Raw genomic sequence first — 7,457 nt, 5'->3', positions numbered from 1 at the left:
TAATTTGGGGGCATTCTGGAAAGAAGTGCTTGCTTTCTGAGGGGAAGGGTAGAATGTCTTGGGATTGGTTTTTAGGGAATGATGAAAATATCTAAGTGTATAAAAAGCCAAAGATGGAAGTCCAAGAAATTAACTGAGCAAGGGGGAAAAAACCTGCGAGCATAATGAGACAACAAATGATGGATACATAACATGGGACCACATGGAATTCAGGTATGTTCAAACCCTAAGCCCATAGCTAAAATCCCAAAGGAGCCAAAATTCCCACATTACTCAGCCAAACTCAGGAATTCCAAGTGATGTTTTGTGCAGTTCAGTTGTGACCTCACGGATGAGTCCTCCACTGATGCTGTCTTGCCTGAAATTTGCTCTGGTGACCTCAAGCCCATTTCGGAGAATACTGAGTGACAGATATTGTAAACATCCTACACTCTCAGCTGTGGAAAGTCAGAAAGCTGGGAGAAGGCTGTTTACTCTGTCTGCCTTGGAAATCAGCTGAAGAGAAGAGAATCAAGGGCATTGTTATGTATATTCATCTCTTGCTCCAGTTATTATTGCTATTTGTACCAGAGGTCAAATTTGTAAAAAAGTAGGGGAGAGAGTGGGTTGTCTGGGTCATGAAAGAAATGTGACAGAATCAATTATCCCCACACATACTGACATTGTTTAGGGAAAAAGAAAAGATTCACAACCACCTGAGAAAGCAACATAATTTATATTCTTCTTTTGCAGTGATCTTACATCAATAAAAGAAAAGAAAATGCACATGTGTTAAACATATATTCCCTTGGTATCCCACATAGCATGTTTGCCCAGAGTTTAGCATTCTTAAAACAGAAATACAGGTCTGAGATTCACCAAAATTCATTAATCACCACTATACAAAGCTTGGAGGATGCAAAAAAAAAAAGCCCCCCCCCCAGTTTATATCATACTAATTTATACAAGATGTATATTTGTGCTTAAGTAAATGCAAAATAATTCAAATTAATTTGGAGCAAGTGAGAGAGCACAGGCTTTAAAATAAAAATGACAGGATAATCTAATGAATGTATAACCCAGATTGAATCACCTGCCTGCCCTGGGAGGGGAAAAAGAAGGATGGGAGGGATGAGGGACATAAGTTCAATAGTATAACTTAGGAAAACTTGTGTGGAAATTTGTTCTTACATGTAATTGGTAAAAATAAAATAAAATATAATATTAAAAAATTTTAATGATAGTACTTTCATCTTTGATACTTACTGGGCAGCCTTGGGCAAATCATTTAACTTCCTTGGGCTTCAGTTTTCCCCTCTTTTGAATGAAAGTATTGGATTTGATCATCTCCAGTTATATATAGATAGTCCTCTACATAAGCATAAAAGATGTTTTTCAAAGCAAGTCCCAAGGTGTCAGAGATAGGATGAGATTGAATACCTAAAGGAATAAAGAAACAAAACATTTATTAAGTACCCACTTTGTTCCAGGCACTGTTCTAACAACTTTTAAAATATTGTTGCATTTTAGACTCAAAATAAGAGGTAGGTGCTATTTGAATCCCCATTTTATAGCTGAGGGAACTGAGACAGGCGGTGGATAAGTGACTTGTCTAGGATCATACAGCTAGTAAATGTCTGAGACTGGACTTGAATTCATATCTTCCTGACTCTACGCCATGGACTCTAAAAGAGGGTTAAGAAAGTTCAAAAGGACTGCCCCCACACCACACACACACACACACACACACACACACACACACACACACAGATATAAATATATATCAATACACACATTTAACCAAAAATTCAGATAACAATCCGGAAGAATGGATAGAGATATATTTCAACTATTCTAATCACTATTCTTCATTCAAGACAAAATGAATTCTTAAAAATTAAAATATGCAGAGTTCAAAGTAGAAAGGTCAATTTGAACATATATGTTGCTTGGATTTGAGAAAGCCCAGGTTACAAAGCGTTTTCAAATAATGAGGTGTATTTATGGATAATAAGCCACTAATGATTTTAAAAAGAAAGTTAAATCACTGACTTAATGCCTTCTTTGAAGATTGCTCTTCTATCCTAGTTTGCCTATATTTTGTTCCAGGATATTATTCCCATAGCATTCAGGGCTTCCTATTGCTTTCTCAACTATTAGGATGGTGTTTTACATTCTGCCCCCTTGAAAAAAATGCCGATGAGAAACAGGTAGGGATCTCTGCTTTGTTCTCTGCTGTCTTCTTTCCGTTTTTAAAAATTGTGCATCGTGGTGCCCATAGCAGGTGATTTTGAGGAAGTGTTTGAACAAGGCTTCAGTTACCAGGGTTGGGAGTAACTCTTGATCTGCCTGCTTAGCAACTGCAACTTTGCAATGTCATGAACCTTTTTAGATCCTTGAGACAATGCTCTGCTGTGTCTGTAAGAAGCAGCCATTGTAGGCATTAAATTTGCCTTCTGCCAGGAGTTGAAAGCATAGGAGGGTGTTCAAAGGAATCTTATGTGGATAATGGGGGAAGCAGCAAGGGGTGGAAAGAAAAGGGAAATGGAAAGGGTCTACTTTTGTTTAACATTTTAGAAGCCTGTTTTCATGGCAAAGGAAAAATTCTAGTCTTTTGGAGTAGACTTTAAAGTGATTTTCCAGGATATCACTACCCTGAGGGTTAAATAAAAATTAGGATTATGGAGGAAGATAAGTCCGATATACTATGTGCATTAAAATATTGGAGTACATTTGTCTCCTTGTTTATGCAAGCATGACTTTTAAGTGGAGGCTTTAAGAAGTTGGTAAGCTATTTTTTTTACAAGGATTTGGTTTCTCTTTTTTATTCAGTCAGTGAAGGGAGTGTACATATATGGGATAGAGAGAGGATAGAAAATGAAGAAAGGAAGCAAGGAAGGGAGGGAGAATTACTGAAGCACTTTTTAAAAAAATGCATAGAGGTTAACAGAAAGAAGTCCAAAAAAATCATAGAAAAGCAGGCAGGGCAGCTTTGAAAGTTAGATAGTGGATTTATTGGGTATTTAAGAAGGAAAAGTAGTGGTACATAATAATGCTTCACAATTTTGTGTTATAATTCTTTTTCTTTGATTTTTTTTGTATGTGAAAATGCTCACTTTCTTTGGCATTTATTAGGCACAGAAGAAATTAGATGTAAATGTTTGCAAAATATTGCCAGATATTCTTACAGAACATTTCCAGATGTTTCACAATTTTTACTAAGTTAATTTTATGACAAATGTTAATTCTGTTACTGTTGATTTCCAATTGACAGGGCTTTTAAAGAGACCTTTTTGCATATTTACTGAAATTATACTTCTGGTTTTGAATGTATTCTCAGTAGATATAGAAATTGTTTTAAGTGTCCAGGTGACATCTGTTATTATACTTTATGTATATATACATGTTATATTGTACCATTTATGTTTAAACACAATGTCTTTGTACTAAACAAAAACACAATAGAACCCATTAAGTTGTTATTTAAAATTATATGTATAGAGGTTTGGATGCTTTCATGGACTAAATGTTTAAAGAAAGAAAGACTTTGCTCAGCAAACTCTATGAAATAAAAATAATGTTTACTTTAGAAAAATAATATTTTATTTAAGAAAACAAACTTCTCAAGTCTGAAACTTTTCTTATGTAAGCAACTAATGTACTAGTTATATCATTGTTAATCTTTCAAGTAGCACTATTTAGCAAGACTTTGCTAAATTGTTATAAAACCTAAAAATAATAAAACTGTTGCTTTTAGAAAGAAATAATTTATCCAATTAAGAATTCTATAAATCTGTGATTTTTTAACCTAGTTGTAATTTAGATGACTTTTTCATTTGCCAAGATAGGTCAGATTTTATTTTATAGAGATATATAAATTTTTATTATGCCTAGTAGTCCGTCTCCATCAAACCAGAAGCAAAATCTGGCCTGGATATCCTTGAAGAATCACAGAATCTCAGAGCTGTAAAGAAGTTAGAAAGCCTCAAGGCCAACCCATATCTGAAATGTGAATTTCCACAAGCATTGGGCCTTTCAAATGGTCATACAGTCTTGAAAATTTCCAGTGACAGCAACTCAATTACCACTCTTCTTTTGGGGAGGGATTGCTAGAAAGTTCTTAGTATTTAGTCAAAATGTATTACTATTTTAATCTCCAGTTAAAGACAATGTATAGTATTATATATACTATTATATATAGATAAAATATACATGTGATATATAATAATATATAATATACTACATATAAACTATACTATAATATATAATATACAATGATATAATACTGTTTCATGTAATAATATTATAACTTTTATTATAGTAACAACTCTAGATATTCCAACTAAAGGCAAATTTAAATAAATAAACATTAAAGTATCTATTGTGAGCATAGCAGTGTGCCAGGCCCTGGAGATACAATAAATTCCTCTCAAAGACTTGTTTTGAAAACATGAATTTGTTCCAAGTTGACCAATATGCTTTATTAAGGAATTACTTGAGCAAAAGGCCAATTTTGCATTTGCTTATGTGAAATTTGATCTGTGAGAAACCTGAAAAGTGCAGAAAACTGCACTGAGCTAAAGTGAGCCGCATGGGAGTACGCAAGATGCACACAGATACACAGAAGAGACAAGAGGACACCCATCCATATGTGGTGTTACAGTTTTTGGTCTATTTTATAATAACCTACAATCTGCAATCTTCTGATGCCCACTTCCTCAAACATACTTCAAGGCAGAGTGCCATATTGATTGTACATCTCTTTGGAGTAATAACTGTGGGCTGGGTAGCATGACCTGGTGTGTCACCGACCCAACCCTACTTTCTGCCTTGCACTAGGGTGCTCCAGTATCCCAGAGACCATTTTCTCACCCAGTATGGGGTCAGTTTTGCCTGACTACAGGCTGAAAAGCAACCCAAGGCTGCTAAGCTTGTGTCTATTTATAGTATTTATGTATTTCTTGACCATTTAAATTGTATAACATTATGCTATACTTTTTTTTATTAGGTTCCTATCTTTTTAAAACATGTCACTGATAAAGATTTTTAACATTGGGTCCCTATCCCCATTTTCCCCAGAGATCCTGTAGTTTTCATACAATCTTGCCTAGTTGGTGATTTTTAGGGATGCATATATCATGTCAGAGCAGAACTTTGACATTGCCATCACTCTGGTACAAGTTCTCATCACCTCACACCTGAACTTCCCCAGTAGCCTTACTGGTGAAGTCTAATTACCTCTTGTGTCTTCTCACTCCATTTCATCCTCCATTCAGCCACTAAAGTAACTTTCCCAAAATGCAAGTCTCAACTCCCACTTTCAGTAAATGCCAGTGGCTCCCCATCTCTAGGATTAAATACTAAATCTCTTGCTTGGCATTCAAAGCCCTTCATAATCTAGCCCCCTTCTACCTTTCCAGTCTTCTTACACTTTACTCTCAGACATATTCTTTGATCTATCTCTCAGTTCTGGGCATTTTCTCTGGTTTTCCCCCACTGCTCTCCTCTTTATCTTTGTCCACTGATTTCCCTGATTTTCTTTTAACTCCTAACTAAAATTTTATCTTTCAGAGGAGACTTTCTCCAACTCCTCAATTCTAGTGCCTTCATTCTATTAATTACTTCCCATTTATGTTGTTTATAATTGGTTTCTATTTATTTGTTTTTATCCCCCTCATTAGATCATGTGCTCCTTGAGAGCAAGTACTATCTTTTGCCTCTTTTTCCTCATCACTTAGTACAGTGCCTAGCCCATAACAGACACTTGATAAATGTTTACTGATTGATCTATTGAATTGACTGTACAGTGAAAAAGAAGAAAAAGGATACAGCCCTTGTCCCAAGGGAGTTTCATTCTAGTAGGGTTAGGGATGAGTGCAAGGATGTGCTAACTAATGTTTAACAACTAGTTCTTTTAAAAACAAAAATGATGTTCTTCAAAATTTACTCTGCATTCTTAACATTTTCTCCATCTTCTCAAATCTCTAGAGAATCGTCAATTAATCAAATACTGATTTGCAGCACTTGCCAATTTCTGAGTTATATATATATATATATATATATATATATATATATATATATATATATATATATATATAGTGAGTTAGCTCACACTGAACATTTAACAATTTACCAGGCAGTATTAACTGGATCCTGCACAACCCTGGGTGGGTGTCCTAAGTTAAAAATACAAAGAATATTAGAGTAGGTTCTAGAACTGGAGAATAGCTAGTTTGAAGGCACAAAGATAAGAGACTGGATATCAAGATCAGGCACCATCTGGAAGGCCAATTTGGTTGGAATATGGAGAGTTTGAAGTGAAATTATCTTAAACTTGGAGAAACTGACTAGAGAAAGGGATTGTAGATGGCTTTAAATGCAAAGCTTAGGAGTTTGTCTTTAATTTTGGAGGCACTGGGGAGTCACTGAAGTTTTTGAGCTGGTAAGTGAAATAATTAGCCTTTTTTGGAAGATTGATTTAGTATTTAGAAAATGAAAGTATGGCTTTTCTAGAAGCAAGAATTTTTCACTAAGAACATGTCAATCGAATCTAATTTTATTTGTATTTATATAATCTCATACTATGTACCAAGCAATGTGTTAAGCACAGTACAAATATTCATTTTATCCTCACAACCATCTTGTGAGATAGGTGCTATTATAATTCCCCATGTTATAATTGAAGAACCTGAGACAAACAGAAATTAAGTGACTTGCCTGAAGTCACATAGCTAATAAATGTTTGAGCTAGGATTTGAATTCAGATCTTTCTGACCCCAGATCCAGCACTCTATCCACTTAGCTGCCTAAAAGGGATAATTGAGACTTAATAGTCCAAGGGAATATAGCAGATATAATGTATCTGGACTTAAGCAAGGTAACTGATAAAACCTTGATATTTTTACGTACAAAGGTCAGTGCATCTGGCCTCAGACTTTCTAGCTGTGTGATCCTGGACAGGTTACTTAACCACAGTTGCCTGGCCCTTATTTCTCTTCTGCCTTGAAAAGATACTGAGAGAAGGTAAAGGTTTAAAAAATATAGAGCAGAATAGTTTGCCATTTCCTTCTCCACCTCATTTTACAGATGAGGAACTGAGGCAAACAAGGCTAAGTGACTTGGTCACACAATTAAAATGCATATGGTGGTGATTGTAACATTTAAAATTAGTTTCTCTGCTAAAAGTATTATATTTTTATGAGGTTTATTAAAGATGAAATAAAGAAAATACAAAATAAGAAAACACATGCAACCTACATCTTGCCTGCCTGGTAGAGAGCTGTGGAAGCAGAGAGAGAGGGCCAAAGTAGGCGGAGAGTCAGTTTAAATACCAATTGTGTTCTTGCACTCAGGTGATGACTCAGGGTGATATTATAGGGAATTCTGGGAACTACCAAGGACTTCTGGGAATTGAAGTCTGGGGTTCAAATCTCCATTTTACATATTCCAACTCTGGTCTTCCTGACTTCAGGTCCAAC

General features: G+C 35.2%; 1 non-coding gene across 1 annotated transcript; it reads left to right on the top strand.

The window, feature by feature from the left end:
• Nucleotides 1–415: 415 nt before the first annotated feature.
• On the top strand, nt 416–477 carry MIR30C-1 (microRNA mir-30c-1). The gene is given in 1 exon segment (NR_127458.1): nt 416–477. It is a non-coding gene; the product is annotated as a microRNA mir-30c-1 (primary transcript).
• The last annotated feature ends 6,980 nt before the right edge of the window (nt 478–7,457 follow it).

The sequence above is a fragment of the Monodelphis domestica genome, chromosome 2, assembly GCF_027887165.1.
Source record: "Monodelphis domestica isolate mMonDom1 chromosome 2, mMonDom1.pri, whole genome shotgun sequence".
NCBI classification, from domain to species: Eukaryota; Metazoa; Chordata; class Mammalia; order Didelphimorphia; family Didelphidae; genus Monodelphis; species Monodelphis domestica.
This window is presented reverse-complemented; position numbering and strand designations above follow the sequence as displayed.